Source organism: Podarcis raffonei, chromosome 13 (assembly GCF_027172205.1).
Source record: "Podarcis raffonei isolate rPodRaf1 chromosome 13, rPodRaf1.pri, whole genome shotgun sequence".
Taxonomy (NCBI): Eukaryota; Metazoa; Chordata; class Lepidosauria; order Squamata; family Lacertidae; genus Podarcis; species Podarcis raffonei.
Window position 1 is genome coordinate 37,690,229 of NC_070614.1, and position 25,104 is coordinate 37,715,332.

Below are 25,104 nucleotides of genomic sequence, written 5' to 3' on the forward strand. Positions count from 1 at the left end.
GGTTGCCCTCTGCACATGGGCAGTTTGCACTGACGCGCGTGCACGGAGCAGGAGTTTTTGTGCGTGCGCACCTATTAGGCGGTGTAGGTAGAGCGTCTTGTGCGCGGAACATGGAGAGGAACATCCAATGAGAGCCAGTGTAGCGCAGCGGCTAAGCGACGGGACCGCGGGCCACCAAGTACCCGGTTCGAATCTCGGCTCTGCCGTGAGCTAACCGCTAGGCGGTCTTACCCAGGCACTGACTTTCACCCGCCTCATCGCTCCCTGTAAAATAGAGGCCGAGGCTGTGAACTCAGAGAGGAGAGATGGTGATAACAGACTTGGCTAACAGAGTTGTTAAAAGGGTTAGAACTGCTTGGCGCACGGAGAAACGCTCTGAACACTTGGAAGTGCTATAGATAGTATTTTACTGCTGAATATCAGCACTGGTTTTGCTTTCTGAATTCGTAGGCTGGTTGTCTCTTAAGTTTATTGCAATTTTATAGGGATGTTTAATGAAGCATCTCATAAATATAATAAATAATACAAACGTGTTATTGTTATTGCTACGTACTACTACTACTACTAAGGGGAGCTGGTGGTGCTGTGGTCTAAACCACTGAGCCTCTTGGGCTTGCTGATCAGAAGGTCAGCGGTTCGAATCCGCTGGGTGGGGTGAGCTACTGTTGCTCTGTCCCGGCTCCTGCCAGCCTAGCAGTTTGAAAGCACACCGGTGCAAGTAGATAAATGGGTACTGCTGTGGTGGGAAGGTAAACAGCATTTCCATGCGCTCTGGCACTCGTCATGGTGTCCCATTGTGCCAGAAGCAGTTTAGTCATGCTGGCCACGTGACCCAGAAAGCTGTCTACGAACAAACGCTGGCTCCCTTGGCCTGAAAGCGAGATGAGTGCCACAACCCCATAGTCGCCTTCGACTGGACTTAACCGTCCGGGGGTCCTTTACCTTTTACCTACTACAACTTTTACAGTGTGGTGTTCTGGGAAGAGCATGGAATGAAGACCTGGGTTCATATTCCTGTTCAGCAGTGAAGCTGGAGATGAACATAAACGGTTCTTTACAGTGTGGTGGTCTGGTGTTTTGTTGAGACTGGGAAGTCCAGGGTGTGAATTCAAGCTCGGCTGCAATGATGGCTGGCTAGGTAACATTGGGCCAGTTGCTGTTTCTCAGCCCAACCTACCTCAGAGGGTTTGTGTGAGGATAAATCTGCTGGCCCTCATTTGCCCCTAAAGCTCCATATACATTACACATACATTTTTTGTTATAACCTGCAGATACAGTCGTACCTTAGCTCTCGAACAGAATCCATTCTGAAAGTCCCTTTGACTTCTGAAAATGTTCGAAAACCAAGGCGCGGCTTCCGATTGGCTGCAGGAGCTTCCTGCACTCAATCAGAAGCCGCATTGGACATTCGACTTCCAAAGAACATTCGCAAACTGAAACACTTACTTCCGGGTTTACAGCGTTTGGGAGCCAAAACATACCTGTACCAAGGTGTTTGACAACCAAGGTACGACTGTATTGTGGTCCTTTATCTGCCTAACATCTAGGCTGATGAAAGCATTTGGAAAATGCTCCAAAGCAACATTATGTTTGATCCAGTGGATTTTTGATATAGGATTATAGTGCTGCAAGTCTTGCACATATGGTGGTGGACTTGGGCCAGGGTTGGAATGAGCCTTGGAGATTATCCTTAGTTTAGTTGCTGGTTTTGAGCCTAATTTAGGAAGGGGCTGAAACTCCGTGGCTGAGCTCATGCATTCCATTGGGCAGGTCCCAGGTTCAACCCCTGGCATCTCCAGGTACAGCTGGAAGAGACCTGTGTTCAAAACCCTGGACACCCCACTGCCAGCCCTACACTGCCAGCCAGTGTACTTGGGCTAGGTGGGTCAACTCTATACAAGCCAGTTTCTTCTGTTCTTCGTAATTTACCTAGTAGGGCTGTTGTGATGTAGAAGCGACGGCCCCATGTCTGCCACCTTGAACCTGATATGATACAAATGTGAAAAAGAAATCAATGCAATATATAGGTGGGGGGTGTCACTTGCTAGTTTTATTTAATATATTTCTCTTGTACTGTACCTCTCGATTTTACAGAACCATTGTAACACCAGTACCAAGTATACACATTTTGGGCAGGTGCAGACATGCAGGTGTATACCTTCCCATATGTACAGGTGGATGCGTGTGCAAAATTGGCATGTGCATGGAGCTTGTGGATTTGCCCTGGAGTGTGTGCATAGCACTGTATTCCTATGCACATTTACTTGCTTCTGAGTAGACATGCATACCGGCAAATCTGTGCTGTCTTGTATCCATTTATTTGTGTGTGTCTCTTTGGGTGGATCATTCCTTACGGGTAAATAATGTGAATGCATACCTATGGTTTGTCTGTGCATATTATTGCAATTTAAGGTGTACATATGTGTGTGTGTGTCCCCTTGGTGTGTGCACATGCATTAAAATGCCTGCATTAAAATGCCAATGTGGGTGTGTTTATTTCTCTCCCTATATCTGACACATGAGGAGGATGCACACAAATATGATTATGTGCATCAGTACAGTGTCTGTGTACATTTTTTGTGGGGGGGGAGTGTACACAGTCTGCACACATGGTGTTATATGTACATATCCTGGTTTGAATCTATAGTGCGATGGCGTCCTGGCGAGTGCTTATGGAGCACGTGGGGTCTGTATGGGCAATGTTATCCATGCGCAGATGTGTTTATATGTAGCTGTGCATGCAGTGCTGAATGAGTCTGCAAAAAGTGGCATGCCTGACGTACAATGATCATTTTTACATCCTTCGTCGTTTGCAAATCCTTCTTAATGGTTACAGCGACTGGCACTCTCCCTTCTTTTCACAGTAGCTCCCAGAAGTGTGAGCTTAATGAGTATACACATTGCGTCAGGGATGCAGAATAGGTGCTGGTTGCTGCTGCAACATCTCTTGTCCATCCCCGATCAGTTGTGTGTGCAGTAGAAAACAATGGAGTCAGTACATCCAATATCAATGGCTGGGGGCAGGGAAGAGTGGGGGGGGGAGATAGAGATGTATCTCTATTTTACAACAATCCAGTAGACACACAGACACACAGACACACACACACACACACACACACACACACACACACACCCACACACCCCTCAAGGCACCCGCCCCAATGGAGCCACGGAGCCAGCCGCGACTCGCCACTCCCCCTTGGTGAGAGAGCCTCGGCATCCTGACACAGCAGCGCTCTGGACCCCTCGCTCCCTGGCCAGAGAACCCAGGCGTCCTGGCCCTGCGCTCTCTCTCCCTCTCTCTTCCCTGCTCTTCCTGGCTTGGGTGGTGTTTATGAGCTAATCATGCGCAGTCAGGGCCGTTAGCTGTTCCTGGCAGGTCTGAAGTTGCCGGTAAAGGCACCGCTTTCCTAGCAGTGATTAGGGGGAAGCGAGTGCGTGATGGAATGCTAAACAGCAATAACCACACGCGGAGGCAGCGGCGGCAGGAGCAGCAACGCTCCCCGGGGCTTTGGGGAGAGTGGGGCAAAGGGAGCGTCGCGGGTTGGGAGGAACGCCAGGCAGAGGGTGGCCGGAGAGCTCGCACGCCCCTCCCCAACACACCCCGTTTTAAGGCTGCATTGGATGAGATTGAAGCCTTTGCCCCAGAACCATTTTTTTTCAATGCAAGGGCTCGTCTGTATAATATGTGAAGCCAAGAGGGTGCCTCTGAGCATGTGCTTTACTACTGATTATTCGTGCATCTAAGAAGGGAACGACAGCTGGGGCGGTGGATGAGATTTAACCCCGGACACATCTGATACCAGAACCTTGGGGTGAAGGGTGGAATGATGATGATGATGATGATGATGATGATGATGATGATGAATGCCTCATCTATCCAGCCAGCGCTTAATCTGAACAGGATCTTAGCCCTAGAAAATATTTGAGATCATTCCAGACCCCACACCCTCTGCCATACCTTCACACCCTAGGGATATTTGAAGAAGAAAGAGTGCCTCTGAGGTCATGCCGAGTGCTTCCCTTTACCATAGGAGAGGAACCAGGTCACAGAATTTAAGCCCCTGCACTTTTCTTTCTATCCTTTTTGAGAGCAGGGGCGGCATTCCGTTTTGATCCACTCCTTCCTCCAGGGAGCTCAGACGGAACACATAGAAACCACCAGCCTCCATTTAATCCTCGCAGCAACCCTGCGAGGTAAGCTGGGCTGAGGAGACTGACTGTCCCAAAGTCACCGGGCAAGCCATGAGCCCAGGGAGAGATGGGACCCGCCGGGCCTCCCCAGCCCAGCGCTCTAACCAGGAATGATGCAGGCAATCATTGTCCAAAGTAACACGTTTGTCTGATGTGATGGAGGAACACTAGCACACCCACACACCCGACTGTTGGGGGGCTTGTGATCAAGGAGACCCTACCACGTCCTTCCACAGCTGGCACACTATGATGATGATGGAGGAGAACACAAGGACATCATTTTTAACTATGATTTCATCTGTTGTTATTTTTCGGTCAATTCCGAAAGTATAATGTACCACAAGCTGAAGTGCTGCTTAAAACATTGGTGGCGTGTGTGTGTTGTTGTTTTTGTTTCACGAAGCATTGCTTGTTAAATAGTTAAGCATTTTTTATTTTATTTTTTAAAGGGGGGCTGCAAGCAATCTGATCTCCTTCCGTCTACATGCGCCTGGATGCGAGACATTCAGGCAGATAGACAATGCTGCCCCCGGCTGGAGCATACAGGAAGTGCAGATCAGATGAGAGCCGGAGGGCGGGGAGGCCATTTCAAGAGTACGGCGGCTGTTGCTATGAGGATCCCAAGCCGTGACAAGTGCGAAACGTCATTTGCAAAAGGAGGTATCTTTCCTTGACCTAGTTTCTCTCGCAGGAAAAGTAAGGGTGTCTTCAAAGAAAGGAGGAGAGGCTGGGTGGCAGATGGTGAGGTTGCTGGGCTTGTAGGATGACGGAGGCATTTGAGCTTCTTGGCTGGAACACAGAATCATAGAATAATAGAGCTGGAAGGCGACCACCAAAGGCCATCTAGTCCAACCCCCTGCAATGCAGAAATCTCAACTAAAGCATCCATGGCAGGTAGCCGTAGTGCCTGATAAAAGTCAGACTACAGGTCCATTTAGCTCAGTACTGTCTGCACTGGCTGGCAGCAGCTCTCCAGGGTTTCAGGAATGTTTTTTTCCCCCTTCCCACCTCAGGTCATGTAAAGGTAAAGGGACCCCTGACCATTAGGTCCAGTCGCGGCCGACTCTGGGGTTGCAGCGCTCGCTCATCTTGCTTTATTGGCCAAGGGAGCCGGCGTTTGTCCGCAGACAGCTTCCGGGTCATGTGGCCAGCATGACTAAGCCGCTTCTGGCAAACCAGAGCAGCACATGGAAACACCGTTTACCTTCCCGCCGGAGCGGTACCTATTCATCTACTTGCACTTTGATGTGCTTCGAACTGCTAGGTGGGCAGGAGCAGAGACCGAGCAACGGGAGCTCACCCCATCACTGGGATTCAAACCGCTGACCTTCTGATTGGCAAGCCCTAGGCTCTGTGGTTTAATCCACAGTGCCACCCGCATCCCTTTCAGGTCATGTAGGGAGATGCCAAAGAATTGAACACAGGAACTTTTGCATGCAAAGCAGGTGGTCAGCCACTGGACTGCAGCTGCCCACCCCTAAAAAACAGGAATATAAAAAGATGCTTTTCATGTGGTCAGAGCATTGGCCCTTTTCACTCCTACCTGGAGATACCAGAGTTTGAACTGGGAGCCTCTGCATACAAAGCAGATCCTCCGAACTACTTTATTTTGCTTTCTAAGGAAAAGCCTGTTGGCACCTGTCTGTCTCAAGAGACAATGGAGTGTGCCTCCAGGGTGAAGCCAAACTTCTGTGTTTGCGGCACCAAAGTGACCTCTCTGGGGTGCAAGCCTGGCCAGCGTGTAAGGAGTAAAAGCCTACAGCACCCAGTTATCCCATGTGGGATGCACTAGGAAGATCTCTAGGGCAAGCCCCACATAAATGAACTGGAAATGCAGGAGGGGGGGAAGCATAATTTTGCCAAGTTCTTGTGTATTTCTCATTCATTTCCCTGAAGTCCTGTACAGGTGATCTTCCTGGCAGAGGGTGGCTCCTGGGTCAGATCTGGCTATGGTCCACTCCACTCTCCTTAATGGTGCCTGAAACCCGACAGCCAGTCTGTACGTTTGAGTGCCACGTGTCAATAAAAAGCCGTTTTGCCTCCGTCAGGCTTCCCAGTACAAAACGCTGAGCTTGAATTGGCAATTTGGCAGGGATGATTTGGCAGGCCTGACGATTAGGCATCACGCAAAGGCAGCCTGTGAAACCTGGGAAGGTTTGTTACTGTTGTTCAATTGGCTATTCAGCTCACCTTCTTTGAGGGCATCCATACAGCTGGTACTTAACAGGCACCAGGTGTACCATTCCCTGCTCCACCCCTTGCAAAAGATATACAAAAATATTTGCCCCTTCCAGAAAAGTGAATAGGAAGATCTTAACAAAATAATACTACAAGCCTGCTGCTGTTTTCATCTGTGGAGTGGTGGAAGGCAGTGATGCCCGGAGCCCCTTGGGCCAATTCCTAGAGTGGAGTAATAGGCAATCCCTCTTCACAGGAAAAAAAGCGACGTGGGTGACGCTGTAGGTTAAACCACAGAGCCTAGGACTTGCCGATCAGAGGGTCAGCGGTTCGAATCCCCGCGATGGGGTGAGCTCCTGTTGTTTGGTCCCAGCTCCTGCCAACCTAGCAGTTCAAAAGCACATCAAAGTGCAAGTAGATAAATAGGTACCGCTCCAGCAGGAAGGTAAACAGTGTTTCCGTGCGCTGCTCTGGTTCGCCAGAAGTGGCTTAGTCATGCTGGCCACATGACCCGGAAGCTGTAGGCCGGCTCCCTCGGCCAATAAAGCGAGATGAGCACCGCAACCCCAGAGTCGGTCACAATTGGACCTAATGGTCAGGGGTCCCTTTACCTTTACCTTCACAGGAAACTCTGGGAACTGTAGCTCTGTGATTGGAATGTGGGTGGGGTGTCTCCCAACTTTTCTTAGTGTCCATAACAAACTACAGCTTCCAGGACTCTTTGAGGGAAGAATGATGGGTTAAAACAGGGGTCAGCAAACTTTTTCAGCAGGGGGCCAGTCCATTGTTCCTCAGACCTTGTGGGGGGCTGGGCTATATTTTGAAAAAAAGAGGAAAAAAGAATGAATTCCTATGCCCCACAAATAACCCAGAGATGCATTTTAAATAAAAGGACACATTCTACTCATGTAAAAACATGCTGTCCATGGGCCGGATTTAGAAGGCGATTGGGCCTGATCCAGCCCCCGGGCCTTAGTTTGCCTACCCATGGGTTAAAGTAATATCATGGTGCTTAAAACGTAGGGCATAAATGTGGCTTAAGGAGGATGCTGGCAGCCAGGGCCACCCTCTGAGCTGGTTACAAGTAAGAAAATGGGCTGAGTACACACTGAAGTTGGCAAGGCAGCACTCCACTCACCCTAGTGGCCAACCTTAAATGTTGGAAAGGATGCTTACAGCCTGGAGCTGACAGAGACTCCCTTCTTCTCTTCTCCCATCCAAGTCAAAGAACCCCAAGAAGAGAGCATGGGGGTCCTTGATGCTACCCATCAACAGTGAGCAGTCCCTGGAGAGCAGCTCAAGCAGGAGTACAGAAGGCCCTAGAGAGTCTGAAGAAGGAGCTGACAATGCCAGCAACTCACACTAACAGGGCCTTTTCAGTGGTAGCCCCCCTCGTTGTGGAATGCCCTCCCTTGTGAGGTGCATGCCTGCATCCATCATTATTAAATAGCCGGAGGAATATGAAAACAAGCCTGTTTACCCAGGCATTTGGTGGTTAAAGAATATTGTTCCAGGCAACTCTGTGATCGTTGGACAGAAGAATGCTATTTACTGTCATTGCATTTAGAATGTTTTCAGCTGTAACTGCTTTTAGATGTTTTTCACTGCGATTGTTTTTAGAATGCTTTAACTGTTTCAGAACCCCCCTAGGCTATTGCTTAAGGTACAAAGGAATTTTGTGATATATTGAACACTGGGGGAGGATGTTTAGAATTCTCCACTGCAGCTTTTCAACTCTGCTACAATTCTCAATCCAAACACTGAGGTGTGTATTTTCTCAGTCCTCGTGGATCATCTTTCTTCTGGATCATTCTGTGGGCAGTCTCTCCTAGGCTGCCCACACACCGTGCACTAAAAGGAAATTGAAAGCATACACCCCACCTCCAAAGAATCCTGGGAGCTGTAGTTTTCCTATCACAGTTCCAAATATTATTTTTGTTTGTGGGGGGGATGTGTTTCTGATGGGGTATGTATGCAAGCCTAAAGTGATCAGTGAAGCTCTATGACATAACAGACATCAGTCAAAAAGAGGCCCCCAGAACTGCAAATGTGCTTTGAGCTCCGTATAGCAGCGTATCAAATGCTGGCATCTGTTGCAGCCCCCTCTTCTTCCTCCTGGCCAGCTGCTCCACTGCCGCCATCTCCACTCCCCACCCGCACCCCATTCCTGTTGGGGAACAAAGCCTTGCAAACAGCTCCCTCTCTCTAGCTTGGTGACAGCAATGGTGGGAGGGAGGGGAGGCGGTGGCGATTGCAGCAGCTGCCATCAGAGTTGTTGTGGTGGATTTCAGGAGCTCCCCGTGACAACCCTCTGCGCTACACCCCCAGAGAGAATCCAAAAATGTGTGCTGATCCATTATGTTGTTGTTGGCACCCGTCTGTATCAAGAGACGATGGAGCGCACCTCCGGGGGTGAAGTCAAACTGCTATGTAAGCAGCACTAAAGTGAGCTCCTTCGGGGCACAAGCCTGGGCAGTGTGCATGGAGGTCCTGCACTGCCCAGATGACAAGACCTCCCTCTCAGCCTCACTGATGTGGTCCAGAGGAAAGCAGAGCAATATATTTGGCAACAGGAGTTGTCGGAAGGAGGCATAAAAGGTGCCATCCAACCGTGTTTTAGGGAGTCCACTCTGGATCTGTGTAGGGTTTACTATTTTGCCTTTTCTTCTCCTGAAGATGTCCCACAATGCAGCGGAGGTTTAGGACCAGAGTTTTCCTTCTCCTAGATGGGCTACTTTCCCAAATTGAGAAGCCCCATCTGCCCCTCACTTCTGCATATGCAGAAACCACCTTCTTGACCATCGGACCCGCTATTGATCTCATCCGCTCAGTCCACTGGAGCCTGTATTCACACGTAGAGGAAGTCCCTTACTCACCGAGGGTTTGAGACACCTTGGCTCCCCTCACATGGCTTAGCCAGCCAGTCGAAGACATTCCCAGGTGTGACCTCTGTCACATACTGGCAGCTTCTAGGAGCCGCAGGTGAGAGCGCAGTGCAGGGTAGGGATGAAAGGACAAAGTGCCCCAGAAGGAGCATAACATGTCCCCCAGCAGAGGTACTACTCCCCTTACACCTTACACCCCCCTGATCCCTTATAGCTATGTGTATATAATACCCACTATTACTGGGGTCCCCAATATGGACTCTGTGCCACCCTCAAGCGCCCCCTTGGGGCCTGCCAAGATCCCTTGCAGCTCCCAAGTATACCGTATTTTTCGCCCTATAAGACGCACTTTTTCCCCTCCAAAAATGAAGGGGAAATGTGTGTGCGTCCTATGGGGCGAATGCAGGCTTTCGCTGAAGCCTGGAGAGCGAGGGGGGTTGGTGCGCACCGACCCCTCTCGCTCTCCAGGCTTCAGGAATCTATCCGCTAGCTGTGGGAGACCCAGCTCTCCCAGGGCTAGCGGAGAGCTTGCCTGCACCCAGAAGCTTGGGCCGCACTGAGCTCCGCACGCCCCAAGCTTCGGGATTAGCGCAGCGCTCCGCTAGCCGTGGGAGAGCCGCGTGGCTCTCCCATGGCTAGCGGAGACCTTGCCAGCACCCAGAAGCTTGGGGCGCGCTGAGCTCAGCACGCCCCAAGCTTCGGGCTTAGCGCAGCGCACCTGGGGGGGGGAAATAAATCCCCCCCTTTATTTCCCCCCAAAAAACTAGGTGCGTCCTATGGGCCGGTGCGTCCTATGGGGCAAAAAATACGGTATATTTTTTATCTTTTACCCGAAATGTTTGAACTTCTTTCTCTTTGAGCTGGATTGCTTGTTTCTCAGGGTGGTGACTTTGCTATTTGTGTTTTATTTGTTTTATTTTGGAAAGGAGGTAGCTGTTTTCCTGGGGTTTTTTTTGAGGGGGAGGCACTAAGCACCAGCGGTTTTTCTTGTATGGAATAACGCGGTGACCATTGCATTTGCTTAGATTTCCAAGTGCAACCCTGGGGCCCTGTCTCCCTAGTAGACATCTGATGCAGAACCAACAGAAGGGCTTTGGCTTTGTGTGGCTTAAACCAGATGCCTCTACCTATGCTCAACCTGTAAACAAATGCAAATATTACAAAAACGTCAGTAAGCCTCCGTTTACCTCCTACCCCCCCCCCCAAAATACCTAAATCTGCTGCATCCTGGAACTCCTCACTGTTTGGTGGAAGTGGGTTGGGCAGAGCATAGCAGTACAATCATGGAAAACCTCACTACCCTCAAATGTCATGTCTGCCTTTGTGCCCTTGAGCAGAAGTCTCAGTTGCACCCCGTGGTGCACAACCAGAAGTCTTCCTGGATAAAGAAAGCCTCAGCCATCTCTTCCCTGCTGGCCACTCCCTGCCCCTGGATTCCACAGCACCGACGATGGGAAACTAAGTGTGTATGCTACCACCCAGAAGGGCGTGTGTGGACAGCAGGGGCTGAAGCCCTGGCTGGGGTTATGTAGCCTTACAGGGATTGCAAGGACGGCTGGTCCTTGGAATGAGCAGAGTGTGCATAACAAATGATAGCAGATGCGTCCCTTCCAAGCGCAGTGAGGACACATGGCCACCAGATGGCGAAGGATGACTATTACCAAGGCCTGGAATCCTAGAGTCCTAGAATTGGAAGGGATCCCTGGGGCTGGGGGTCATCTAGTCCAACCCCCTGAAATGCAGGAATCTCAGCATGCAGTCCCTCAGCCAACAAAGAATACTTAACAGATAGACTACTACACAGGAGACCATGCTGGTTGTAGCAGGGCTAGAGGGATCAACCACCTAGCAGCTTTAAATGTTCTCTTTCTTGTTCCCATAGCTCTGTGGTAAGAGCACATGGTTTTCATAGAGAATGTCCTGGGTTCAACTCCCACCATCCCCTGTTTTGTTTTTAAAGAAATGTCATGGTAAGCCAATATGGGGAAAGACCTTGGCTGGAGAGACACTTCCAGTTTAGATGGCTGGGCTTAGATGGATCAAAGTGGTCTGGCATATATTTCATTGTCATTAATGGGGATTTTTAGTTTTATTTTTGCCCATAAAGCCACATAAGAGTGGATAGGGAAAACACCATACTTTTTAATTGCCCAGATTGCAAAGTACCTGTGAAGATAGCTGGAGAGCGTGAGAGAATAATTCAATCATCATTGGAAATCCTCGACTCAGCACACTTAGGCCACAGGTTAGTTACTTCTTCTTTTTCTCCAGCAGACCACCTGAAAATTGCAGAGAGTGTTGGTGGACCACTTAATGCTTTTTTTTTGGCCCATGGTGATAATTTAGAATGTGCTGTGGTAGATGCTCTATGATTTGTATTTTAATTATTACTATTACTACTACTACTACTACTACTACTACTACTACTATTATTTATACTCTACCCATCTGGCTGGGTTTCCCCAGCCACTTTTAACACTTCTTTTATTTCTTCTACATCTTCTTTTATTTCTTCTATATTGTATTTCATTTTAAATCATTATTTATTCAATTTATACCCCAACCCATCCTTCCTCCCAAAGGAGCCCAGGGCAGCAAACCACTAGTGATAAAACAATTTTAAAAGTTATTAAAAACCATTCCAATAAATAAGCAGATTTCCACTGGTGTTAAATTCTGTAGACCTTTACCACACCTTTCAATTTGCCTCCTCTCTCTTCCTGTCGCTCTGTCTTTTGCGATGATAATCCTTTCCACTCCCTTCATGGAATCATAGAACTGTAAAAGTTGGAAGGGATCAGCGGGGGTGGGGGGGTCATCTAGCCCCAGCAATATTTTGCTGAATGTGGGGCTTGAACCCTTGACCCAGAGATTAAGATTCTTCTGCTCTACTGACTGAGCTATTCCATTGGCTCTGTCCCTTTCACCTTCCAGGCAGGCCAGACTGCTGGGTTCTGAGAACACAGGAAAGGTCCCTGCACCCACCACTCACAGCCACTGCCATTTTCTTACCAACATGCCATGGACCACTTGAAGGAAGCTCATGGTCCACTGGTAGTCCTCAGACTACAGCCTGGGAACTCAGATAGTCTCATGCATCTGACAAGGGGGGACAATTTAGAGATGTCAGTGGACAGGGCTGCCTACTGGGATAGGGGCTGCAGAGGAAAGCAGACTACTAAAGGAGCAAGGATGTGGGTCTCCTTTCTCCAAGTGTTGTTGATTTATTTTTTAAAAACAAAACCCTGGTGTGTTCACCTGCAAGTTTCCCCCCTTCTCGTAATCACATTGAACACCAGAGCTGCTGGCAGGCTCATTGGGGTTCCCTTTGCTTTTGTGCGCATGCGCACGCAGCCCCCCAACAAGAGCCTCACCCTTCAAACCTTCTGGCACTCTCTCTGTAGCCCTGAGCAACATTTCCCAGGAGTAAAACGAACCAGTGTGGGTCATTGCCAGCAGAGGGAGCTCTGGTCCCCTGTCTCAGCCTTGAATCAGACAAGGTCTGCTTAATCTTGTCCAACAGGACACATCATATGCACAGTGTTATACATGGAATAAATGAGACCAGGAGAGGTAAGCAATGTGGCGAACCAAGAGAGAGGGGCAGAGGCTAAGAGTCACAAGGAGAGCGAAGCATTTTTTCCCTCTTTTGCTGCTGTGACTGATGCACTTGAAGGAAAATGCCTTTTTGAAAGCCCTAAAACTCAGCCCAAGCATAGGGGGAGAAGGGGCTGGGTTACCTGAGTTGGCTGTGGCATCCAGCTAGCAGCAGGAGGGAGGGAGGGAGGGAGGGAGGGAGGGAGGGAGGGAGAAGCAACTAATAATCAGGGGCACTGAGATCCCAGAGGCAACGGGAGGGAGCCAGCGGGACTGATAGGTTTTGCAACACAGTTAAGGAACCTTAGATCTGGGGCGGGGGCAAATGTGGCCCTCCATTCATCATTAGGCCCTCAGAACTCTCCCTGGGCCTCACTCTGCACCTTCAGTGCATGCTTTTGGCTGGTTGGCTTGTGTCCTTGATACCTTGATTATGCGTCTTATTTGCCTGGATGGCTGATGTAAAGATTTGTGCCTGTTTAGAAACCTCTGGAGTTTTCATGGGTGGAATGGAGCCGACGGTACAGAAACGAGAGTCATGTCCCTTGCTCTGCCCATGGCAGCCTTTGGCCACGTCCATCTCTTGACATGCAGAAGGTTGTCCACGAAGGAAGGAAGCCCTTCGGCTGATGATAAAGCTTCACCCCAGTGTATGGACCCCATAACATACCTGAGTAAGGTCACCCTCTAGCCTCCAAAGGATGCTTGGGGAAGCTGTGGCCCTCCAGATCTTGCTGAAATACAACTCCCATCACCCCTGACCTTTGGCCATGCTGCCTGGGGCTGATGGGAGTTGGAGTACAACAACTGCAGCACCACAGGTTCCCTGTCCCTCACAGAGAACTAGACCTCAGAAACAGATGCTGAGGTGTATTGATTTAAACCAGGCATAGGCAAACTCGGCCCTCTAGATGTTTTTGGCCTACAACCCCCACCATCCCTAGCTAACAGGACCAGTGGTCAGGGATGATGGGAATTGTAGTCCCAAAAACATGGAGTGTTGAGTTTGCCTATGCCTGATTTAAACGGTTGAGCTCAGGTCTTGCTTTTGGGCTTCCCATAGGCATCTGCAAGAACAAGATGACGGACTAGATTGGCCACAGGCCTGATCCAGCGCGGCTCTTATGTTCTTAACAAAAAGCCAGATTCCCCACCCACTAATGCAAAGTAAAAACACTGTGACACGCAGCAGACATTGTCAGGGCTAGCCCAAAGCATGTTGCTGCCTGAGGCAAAGCCGAGTGGGCTGGCTGTTTAATCTGACCATCAATGAAATAGGGGCCTCAGAAACTCCAGTGGCAGACTTTGGGCTCTCCAATTTCAGTGGCGCCCCATGCGAGGCTAAAATTTGCTGCCCCCCTGCCTCTTGCGCTCCATTCTACAGCATTGCTGTGGCGCCACTTGCAGCACAGCACATGGTCCAGCCAAACTGGTCACAGTATCCTAAAACCACCTCTGACCACACATGGGGAAGCTGGCTTGTTTGAGAGGCCGGATCAAGCCATGTGCCATACACAGCTCTGTCAGGAAGAGTCATGAGAAACAGCCAGCATTTGTCACCTGATGAGGTTGCCTCACTTTGCCTAGTGGAAGGGGCGGCTGCTGCGGACATTGTATTAGAAGGGTGGCTGAGGCAGTGATTAAGTCCAGTTGTGAACAACTCTGGGGTTGCGGTGCTCATCGCGCTTTACTGGCTGAGGGAGCCGGCATTTGTCCGCAGACAGTTTTTCCAGGTCATGTGGCCAGCATGACTAAGCCGCTTCTGGCGAAACCAGAGCAGCGCACGGAAATGCCGTTTACCTATTTATCTACTTGCACTTTGTTTGGTCCCAGCTCCTGCCAACCTGGCAATGAGGATAGTGGTCCTAAAAAGCAAGCTCCTTGCCCCCCTAACCTGATCAGTTCTGGAGAGTTGCCAATGTGGAGAGTTGGTAGGGACTAAACAGTCACTCGCTTCAGTTCGCTGCCCAAACGCTGCAAGACTGTCCCATCTGCCATCTCCTCCCTCTGCCCCTGAAGTCCTTTGCCTGCTGTGGTCTGATTTCAAACCATGCTGCAAAGCAAAACACATCATCTAGTGTCATTCTGACACCAGGTGATTGACAGGTGGGCGGTTCTGCTCACCTATCAAAGAAAAGCCACAGAGGATGGAGGGGACATGAGGATCACCTCTCCACCTCTGTCATAAAGCCTAGGTAAAGGTAAAGGGACCCCTGACCATTAGGTCCAGTTGTGGCCGACTCTGGGGTTGCGGTGCTCATCTCGCTTTCCTGGCCGAGGGAGCTGGCGTACAGCTTCCGGGTCATGTGGCCAGCATGACTAAGCCGCTTCTGGCGAACCAGAGCATCACACGGAAACACTGTTTACCTTCCAGCCGGAGCGGTTCCTATTTATCTACTTGCACTTTGATGTGCTTTCGAACTGCTAGGTGGGCAGGAGCAGGGACCGAGCAATGGGAGCTCACCCCATTGTGGGGATTCGAACCGTCGACCTTCCGATTGGCAAGCCCTAGGCTCTGTGGTTTAACCCACAGCGCCACCCGCATCCAACGTCATAAAGCCTAGTTGATAGCTAATAATCACCTGGATTTAGGCATTGCCTAGGCAGTCATCCATGTTTACTTTCTCACCGAAATACAGACATTGTGCTGCCTTAATGAAGCTCTCGCCCTGCTCTCTGCAGCGCAGTCTCCAGCTAACTCTACCACATGGAGAAGATCTCTGACATGTGACTGTCCTAAAGCTTCTGGTGAGATGTCATGTTTACATAGCCACAGCTCAGATGTTGTCCTTGCAAGGTGGTTACCCAGACATAAGAGGCCCTGTCCATAAGTCCCAGCGTTCTTACCTGGCCACACGCTCTCTTAGAATAATAAAATCATAGAACGGTAGATTTGGAAAGGACCACAGGGGTCACTGAGTCCAACCCCCAGCAATGCAGGAATCTTTTTGCCCAACGTGAGGCTCGAACCCACGACCATGAGTCTCAAGCTCTACCGCCTGAGTTACATCCATCATAGGCTCTTGCATTGGTTACCGTCAATGCAGGACTTTAGGGCCGAAGTCCAGAAGGGTCTCTAAACAGGGCCAGTACTCTCACTCTCCTGCTGACGCTCTTGATTCATTCGAAGGATGCTTTGTTCCTCTAGGGAACAGCAGAGAAAGCTTTGCAGTTTAAACTGGTGTTGGGATGAAAGAACAAGGACTCAAAAGCCGCCCCCTTGCTGCCAACAAGTGCTGTTGACTCTCTTTCGACTCCCAGCCCCTTGAGGCCTGCTCTGCACACCCCGCAGAACGATGCGGTGGAGAGATAATGGGATGAACCTGGACCACTTCAGGCTGAGTGGGAAAGCACTTCTGAGCACCGCATGCAGAGAACCTGCAAGCCAGCTTCTCGTTTAATTGTTATTGTTTAGGTATGGTGAAAACAACAAGAAGAACCTCAGAAAATAATTTTAATCCCTGCAAGCAAGAAATAAAACTAAAAAATACTTCAGAGAGGAGGATTCAAGCTCAGCCCTCTCCCAATCATGCCATTTTTTCTACTGTAGGGGGTTTCATGCATAGGGGAGAACAGTGCTTTTTTTCTAAAAAAATGTTTAGGGGTACTCTTATTTTCCTACTCGTATTGAAATACTGCCCCTCAATGAGGCCAAACTTAGATTCACAAAATGTTTAGGGGTATGTGTACCCCCTGCATACCTCCCCCCAGAAGAAAAGCACTGGAGGAGAATTAAAAAACTGGATTCCCCAGCTGAATTGGTACAATCCACACTAACACCTCGAGTTTTTTTCATCACTTCGTTCGCCAGCTTATTTTGCTTATTATATTTAGACTAGGTCTGAATCTCCTTTACCTCTTGAGCAAGGGCTTATACAGCTTTGGTGGCCTCAGTGGCCATCCAAAATTTGCTTGTTGCTAACACACACACACACACACACACGACAAGGTAGTGTCGCTGACCTTACGCTATATGTCTCTGAAACGCAGTGTGAATTCTGGCAGAAAGCACCTATTCATCTTTACGGCTCTAAGCTTAGAATTGAGGCAGGAGGAGGCAGACAGGGCAGAAATTCGATTTGGTGATTCGCACCTTCCTAAAACAATATGCAAACAAAAAAAAACCCCAGTTACCTTTTGGAATTCTCCAAATTCTGCAAGGCAGTTTTCCAAACAAAAAGCGTGTACTAAAGAATGCAAAACAACAACAACAACAACACACCATATTTGTGAAAACAACATACAAAATTGTGTGCAAATTACTTGTAAAAAAATGTATATAGTAGGAGAACTGTGCATTAAAATAATGACAAATTGTCATGAGGACTTTCCAAAAAAATTACAAACGGATGTGCAAGGGCAGTGAACCAAACCTAAGACTGGAAAACCGAGTAACTCAGAGAAACCAAAATTAAAAGAGCCATCTGCCCCTAGGGGCAGGGAAGAAAACAAGCTCAGAACCAGAAGGGGGCTGAGGGTTGCTGTGCCACAGCCCTGGGTGGACGCCCTTAGCTCACAATGGCTCTTGGGTACAATGCACACAGCAAGTTCAGAGCTATAGTTAAGAGGGTGAGCGAGATAATCAAACCCTGCTTTTGAACAAGTATATCAGAGGTTGAAGAGTGTTCAGAAGTTGTTATCACCCAGACTGACAGCTGTGTTTGTGACATAAATTTGCTAGTTGTCCCCTCCATAATTTCACAGACAAAAATAGGGAAACATTTAATGCACACAAGGGATTATTATTTTGACACATGCTCACCCTGCCTATTGCACCCATATATTGCCAAAGGCTCTATTTGCTGTGTGCAGTAACATGTCATTTCCCACTTTTCAAAACCAAGGTGTTTTATGCTGGGTGTGTGTGTAGAATTGTCCTACCATCTGTTAACAGAAGTTTCAAAGCCTTACTAGCATTTGAAACTGCTGTTGTGTACACTGCATTATGCCTTAGTGTTCATGCACAAGCATTTGTGCACGTGTGCACTAGAGGTAGCAAGACTCACCTTTTCCTTGCTCAGAGATCTAACTTCTAGGCACCCAGAGAGAGAGAGAGAGAGAGAGACAGACAGACAGACAGACAGAGACAGAAAGAGAGACAGACAGACAGACAGACAGACAACTGAATTCTGAAGAACAACAACACTCACAACTTGGACTAACACATTTTAACAAGACTTTCTCAAAAGCGGGCACTTTCAGGCTATCACTATTTTCAGGTGGGATTCAATTATGTGCTGACAAATTCAGGTTGGTTTAGAGTTCTTGTGCAACAAACCGGCTTCTCCAAAAGATTGGACTTTTTGCAATAAGTGATGGGGAAATGCATTGGAAAGTGAGGGATAACACTTGGGGTGGATCTACACCCAGGGGGGGGAAAGCACTATAAATAAGTCAGAAATTAAATACAAAAGGAAAAAAAAGCTATGGAAAAGCACTTAGAATTTTGTTTTGCTCTCCTGCGCCATCTGGTGTTATATGTTTATAATGCATTCAAAACACTGTTGTTTTTTAACTAATGTAGCTGAGTCCTTGCTTTGGTACAATGTCATCTAACCTCCCCAGGAACAAATCAGGACGAATGCTCAAGGAAACAGGTTGTCTGGAAGTATCCAAAGTAAGGACAGTGAATTATTGGGACTGTGATCCAGGGAATGTATACTACGCAAGGCAGGGGCGTTAATTATTAGGGGCTGGTCCAAAGGGAAGTCCCAGGTCTCTTGTGCCAGGCCCCAGGTCTCTTGCCCTTTCCCTCTTCCTTTTTTGGGGAAAAAAACCTTTGCTTCCAGGGCACCTGCCTACTAGACTCACCCATCCACAGGCCTGCCATACATTTATGCTCATTCATGTTGGGAGCCTATGACCCAGGCCATTTAAATTCTTAGTAACTCCTGCTGTTCCTGGTCACTAAGGGAGAGTGGGAGCCAGGGCCAGCTCTGCTATTAGGCAGGATGTGGTGGCAGCCTCTAGCAGCAGATATAGGTGTTGGGGTCAGCGGTTAGTTGCTGGGATGGCAAAGCTATGTGTCACACACAGCCTGCCCTGTGCCCCCTAAGCAATTCTTTTGCCCTGAGATATTCTGGAGGACGTTGTCTCATCCACTGAGATTCAACAACCAGTCTGGTCGGCTTCCAAGCATGGAATGGGTGAGAGGGGCCTCTCATCTTTTGCCTCAGGCAGCAAAATGCCTTGGGCTTGCCCTGAGTTGGAGTTAACAGTGGCATTCCAGGATTTGTTGGGCGCTGCAGCAATCTTCAGCAACTGCTGCTGCTGCTGCACATTGTTGTCGGCAAATCGCGAAAATGCAGGGAACCCAGGGACGCTGCAAGGAAATGAGAGATGTTTTGAACAGTTTTGTGCCAGGGGTTTTGGGGGAAACCAGAGGGAAAGGCCAACTGCCTGTTGGTTTATGGGTGTCCAGGGATCAAGGGTCATCTGCAGGACTGGGCAGGGATACCTCTTTCCCCCCACTTCCTCCCATCCCCCCGGCAAATTGCCTGTTCAATAAATAATGTTATGTTTCAAAGCAGAGTCTTTGAAGGGGACGTGAGCTGTGACAGCTGAGCAAAGGGAAACATGAAGCTATTAGAGGAAAATGTACTTGGGAGGAGAGAGAGAGAGAGAGAGAGAGAGAGAGAGAGAGAGAGAGAGAGAAGGCAATTCAGCACTTTGAGCTCTGGGTGCTGAGTTCAGTGTTATCTGACACCCGCCCTTGCTCTTCTCCCCCCCCCCAATCTTCTTTTCAAAATTTGACTTTCCAGAGCTCCTTCACAATTGCGCCTGGCTCTCGTTGTGGGGGAATAGTTTAAGAAGGGTGATGGTCAGATTGGGAACAGGCAAGCAAGGCATTTAATGGGCAACAGGAGAGGGTGAGGCCTTAAGCAGCATCGCAGACTGGCAAGGTCTGAGCCAGCCCCCAAAGGGGCAAGGGGACAACTACTTCTTTTGTTTGTGAGCTTTCATGGTTTGGCAAGGGGTCAGTTATAACCTTCTGTGTTTCATGTGCACATACAGGCATCTCCCCACTTACACGGGGGTTACGTTACATTCCCGGCTACTGCACATATATGTGAAATCATGTGTAGTGGTGAACATAATCCGAAAAGCCTGCAAACACCCTCAAAACCACTGGGAACCCTTGAAAAACCAGCAGCAGTTACCAGACTGGTATGAATGGTGGCAATGGTGGCTTTCAGTCTTCCTCATCGCTGATGATGTGGAAACAGCAATGGGGGGGTAGACCAGTACCCCGGAGTGCCTGGCTGTGATTCAGAAGTATACTGGTACCCCAAAGTGCTTGGGATTGCTCTTTTTCCTCCATTTTTGCAGCTTTCTCACTGTTCTTTGGCCATTTTCACCCTTTTTGTGTGCCTTTTTTGCAGTTTAAATTGATTTAATTATTTCCCAGCCCCGCATATATATGTGGTCACTCACGGGTCAAATGTGCATATGTGAGGAGACCCCTGTACCTTTTCCATCATCCTCAGCCATTGGCCACACTGGCCAAGATTGATGGGACAGACTCCCCACTCTAAAAGATTTGTGCAAGCCAAGAGATGAAGCCCTAGAGCAACCTTTGCTAACCTGGTGCTGGCTGGGGCCAATGGGAGTTGTAGCTCAAAATATCTAGAGGGTGCCAAGTTGGTGAAGGCTGCTCTGTAGACTCTTGCTATGGAGGTGTCTAAGTCTGTGTAAGGAATTGGGGGGGGGGGGCAGAGCACTTTTTCCAAACTGAGGATGTCAGCCTATGGCTACTTACTTATCACCTCTTGCATTTCTGCTGCAAGCCTGGCAAAGGGCAAATGTTTTCTAGTCAGCATCCCAGACCCTTATATCCCCAACCCTGGGGGGCAAATTTGACACATGGGTAGGGCTACACACCTGTCAAACACCTAGTGTCACTACAACATCCGATGATGCTGTGCGTTGAAGTTCAGATTGCTGCAACTTCAAAGTGCAGTGTAGGGGCTTTTTGAAAGCCCTTTTGCAAACAGCTCTGAACTGCTCTTTGAACCTCTGAAAGCCAACATGTGAGCAGTGGGAGCGTTCCTTGCTCCAGCAGCAAAGGAACAATCCTGGAGCTCACAGTTGCTCCATTTCAGCCACATCAATATTTGCCTCACACCTGACATCACATACATCATCAAATGTGGAGCGAGTGGGCATGGTTTGGAGGGACATGGCCTCGCAAGCCAAACAGAGACCTCTGGTGGCCCAAATCTGGCCTTTGGGATGGAGTTTCCACCCCCTTCGAACACAGTCTCATGATCCCTGAGGATTGGCTTGGGTGGCCGGGGCCGATATGGGTTGGAGTCAATGAGATCTGGAAGGCACAGGTTCCCCATCCCTGTTGTAGGAGAAATATGCTTGCCAGATTCCCAGACTGCCATTCTGGACCAAATCACATCAAGATGGCCTATGCTCTGCAACTTCTGAAAGTACATTTCTAACACCAAAGAGTGTTGATTGCTTAGCCGCCAAATCCAACATGGTAGCGATGCTGTCATCACTAACATTACCACCTATGAAGCTTGGAACTAACAGGTTTGCAGGCAGTGTGAATTGGCTGAGTAACAATATTAGCTCAAGTCACTTCTTTTAAAACTTATTTCATTCATCCTTCTGAAACAGAAACTTGCTCACAAGATATAAACCCCAATCACCTCCGCCCCAAATACCCACATCTCCCCATTTCATAGGGAGGAAATGCTTTTGAGTCTTTCCCACAAGCGTCTCCTTCCGCCCTGGCCTTCACATCTTTACTCAAATTTCATCTTAGCTATGAGCTCCCTAGATGTGAAAAACGGGGTTGACAATATGCTATCCTTGGGAACTGTGGTATGTGTTAAAATGGCAGGCTGTGCCCTACATGGCACCTTAGCTTTCATGCCCATGCACTTCATCTCTGTGTGCCCAAGGGACTCAATGCATTTACCCATCCACTCAAATTTCTGATGCATTCACCCACTTCTAGAAACCCTGGGAAGGGAGGCTAAACACTGATGCCTCTCTACAGTGGTAGCTCACTCTAGCAAAATGTCAAATGTTAACCCCAGCAGTATCATGATGGGATACTGCTGAAATATGGGGGGGGGGAGCGAACAGGCACAGCTATTATCTCTGGTTGGTAGCATGCACAGGCTCAAATGAGGTACGGGCAGGATGCAGGGATGGGACACTTGTGGCTGCCATCAACTTACAACTCACTCACTTTCGCCATGTTGTCATTGTGTGATTGTTACTCCGGTTACATATTGCTGCTCCGACCTTTGATAAACCAATGTATCTCTCTATGAATCTGTAGCCCAAAGTAGATGATATAGGGAAGATGCCATTGAGTAGTAGAAAAAGTCACCAGGGCAATTGAGCCTTCCTGAGTACTGGAGGATTTCCCTTGGACCTGCTGCCAGGTTAGATCTGATTGTTGGATGCCAGGAACAGGGCCTTGCTTGCTCTGGCCCCCTGGTTATTATTTATTAAATTTGTATACCACCCTTTGTCTGAAGATCTCCAAGCATAAGCACACATTCCAGAGGGCTCCTCCAACCCCCATTTCTACTCTCTTTTAGGTGGGATTTCACGACCTTAGTTTAGAAGGCCCTTTCCTGTGATCTTCGCCCAACCAACTCTACCATGCTCAGTCTCCTCCACCCTAAATGGACTCTACCCACTTTCTCTTGCTGCTGCGCATTCCTGGAATAACCTCCCATAACGCCTCTGTGTGACCATCAGTCCTGTTTGCTTCAAGTCCAAACCTCACATTTCCCACAAAGTCTTGGATCTCCCGCTGCCCAGGCCCTAAGCTAAAGAACATTTAATTGATGCAGTCACATATTCTTCCCTTGCCTCCTCACGTCTCCATTTGCCCCCTTCACCTGCTGCTTCCCTGAATCTCTTTTAGATTTTAAGTCCTTTGGGGCTGAGTCCTTTCAAACTTGTTATTTGTACAGCACCATGCACACAGATGGTGTGAAAGGCTTTTGTTTTATGCAGAATCCCTGGATTTTACATGCTTTGTTTTAATTGCTTAATGGTTTGTTTGACTGGTCTTAATTGCTCTCATATTGTTGCTTTATTAGGTTTTACAGATTTCTTTTATGTTGAAAAGCAATATATAAATATTATTATTAATAATGGTAACACTCATAAAGCGGTGGCAATCACACTCAGTGTTTCTCTGGCTGCCATTAACAAGCAACAGTCAAGGAAATGGATCAGGGCCCTGGAAATGCTGGGTGTGATGACATCACAATACTGAAGGAGAAGGCAAGGAGAAGGAAGTGTTGCAGGGTGGTGGCAGCTGCCTCTCATGACGCACAATGATGACCTCACTGCATGATCCAAAGTGGTCTGCGAGCATGTGATGTGTGACTGTGGCAACAACCCTGAGAAGATTACCTCTGCATCTTTTTCTTTCTTTCTTTTTTAAAAAAACACCTCTCAGTTTTGGGGGCATAGATGAAGAATTAAGAGTAAACAGCTTGGTTGATCACACATTTGATTAAAGAACAGAATAACAGAGGAGTATGTCAAACACAGATCAAGGAATATGTTGTTTTTGTATTCATGTTATTGATTTTAATAAAGGAGGTGATTTGTGTCTTTGTGTTTGCATATTTGAGACATTAATTTTACAAATTAAATATCTCAGCCTATCGTATCTCACAGAAGGAGTTGGAGATTTTTAAATACCCTCTGCAGAAACAACCCAAAACTTTTGCAGTTTCCAGCCTACCCTTTGGCCACCTTCCTCCTGTTGACTGTTTACGGTCTCACCAGCTCTGCGATTTCTCTCCATCTTCCCTCATCTCTGTCACTGGAGCAGAGGGAGGCTGAGTTTGTGGGCTGTGGGGGGAGAAGGATAAAAGGAGGCTTCTGTTCTGTTACTGTCTGATGATAAATATATCTCTACATTCGCCCACTCAAAATGCCTCAAGGCGAGGAATGGACGCCATTTGGTGTTTTTGCAGCACCTGGTACCAAAGAAGCCCAGTTCTGCAACAGAATGGGAAGGCCTGGCTGCCTTCTGGAGGGGACAGGGTTGCAAATTGGGGTTTTGTGGTATCTTATCTTTTCAGATTCTTCGAGTGCCTGGTTGTGGTTTGAAGTTCATTGAAGGCTTACCGGGGAATGTTTGCATGTTTCTGCAGTCTACATCTGTACTGGAATTGTTTTAAAGAGGTTTTTTTTCAATCATTTGTTGTTTGCCGCTCTAGGCTCCTTTGGGAGGAAAAGTGCAGGTATACAGTTGACAAACAAATAAATGCAAAGTTGGCAACTTCTTTTTCCCCCTAGCACGGCTGTGTGTTTGTGTTGCTTTTTAAACAAATACATGGCATGCAAAAATTCAAGAGGCACGTGCAGTGTACGAAGTAGTACAGTGGTACCTCAGGTTAAGAACTTAATTCGTTCCGGAGGTCGGTTCTTAACCTGAAACTGTTCTTAACCTGAGGTACCACTTTAGCTAATGGGGCCTCCTGCTGCCGCCGCACGATTTCTGTTCTCATCCTGAAGCAAAGTTCTTAACCCGAGGTACTACTTCTGGGTTAGCGGAGTCTGTAACCTGAAGCGTCTGTAACCTGAAGTGACTGTAACCCAAGGTACCACTGTACTAAAAAGAGTGCCTCTGAGCACGTGCAAAGTGTGGGCACTGAATAGTCCTAGCTCCAACACACAGAGGATCAGATTAAAGCATGCAGAAATGTTGAAACAGACCCTCCTTCTTCCTTCACTCCTACAGCTGTATCTACCTGAGTCTCAGTCCCTTTCTTTCTTTCTTCCCACCCAGCTCCATCAGTTTCATTGCTCCTCGGGCTCCCACAAGCTCCTACATCTTGCTCCCACTGTCTCAGGCCCTCACTTCCGATCAGCCCCTGGGGCCCTTTACCTGTTGCCACTTTCCTTGAGCACTGGCTCCTATTTCCTGCAGTGGTCAGAAGCTCAGCTCCAAACAGTAAATCTTGAAGTATCCAGGGGTTTCAGTGTGGCTGCCCCTGCTCTGTGGAACAGCGCCCCCTGTTGAGATAGGCCAGGAGCCCACTCTCTACATTTCCCCAGAATACACTTTTGCTCCACCCAGATGGATGAATAAGTGTCTCCCATAGGTGTTCATTCTACATTGTTTCTGTTTATTTTTGTAACTGCTATTTAGCTGTTTCAATCCTATTTTGTGCATCGCCTTGGGACATGTGCGGAAGGTGATGAATAAATCACAACAATAAATTTTTAAAACCCACTGATGTGTCTCTCC

At 48.4% G+C, this 25,104-nt stretch overlaps 1 protein-coding gene across 1 annotated transcript in view; it reads right to left on the reverse strand.

The window, feature by feature from the left end:
• Positions 1-25,104, reverse strand: part of LOC128399909 (immunoglobulin superfamily member 1-like) — a 270,931-nt gene that overhangs the window by 225,312 nt on the left and 20,515 nt on the right. The gene's annotated exons all lie outside the window — the stretch shown is intronic.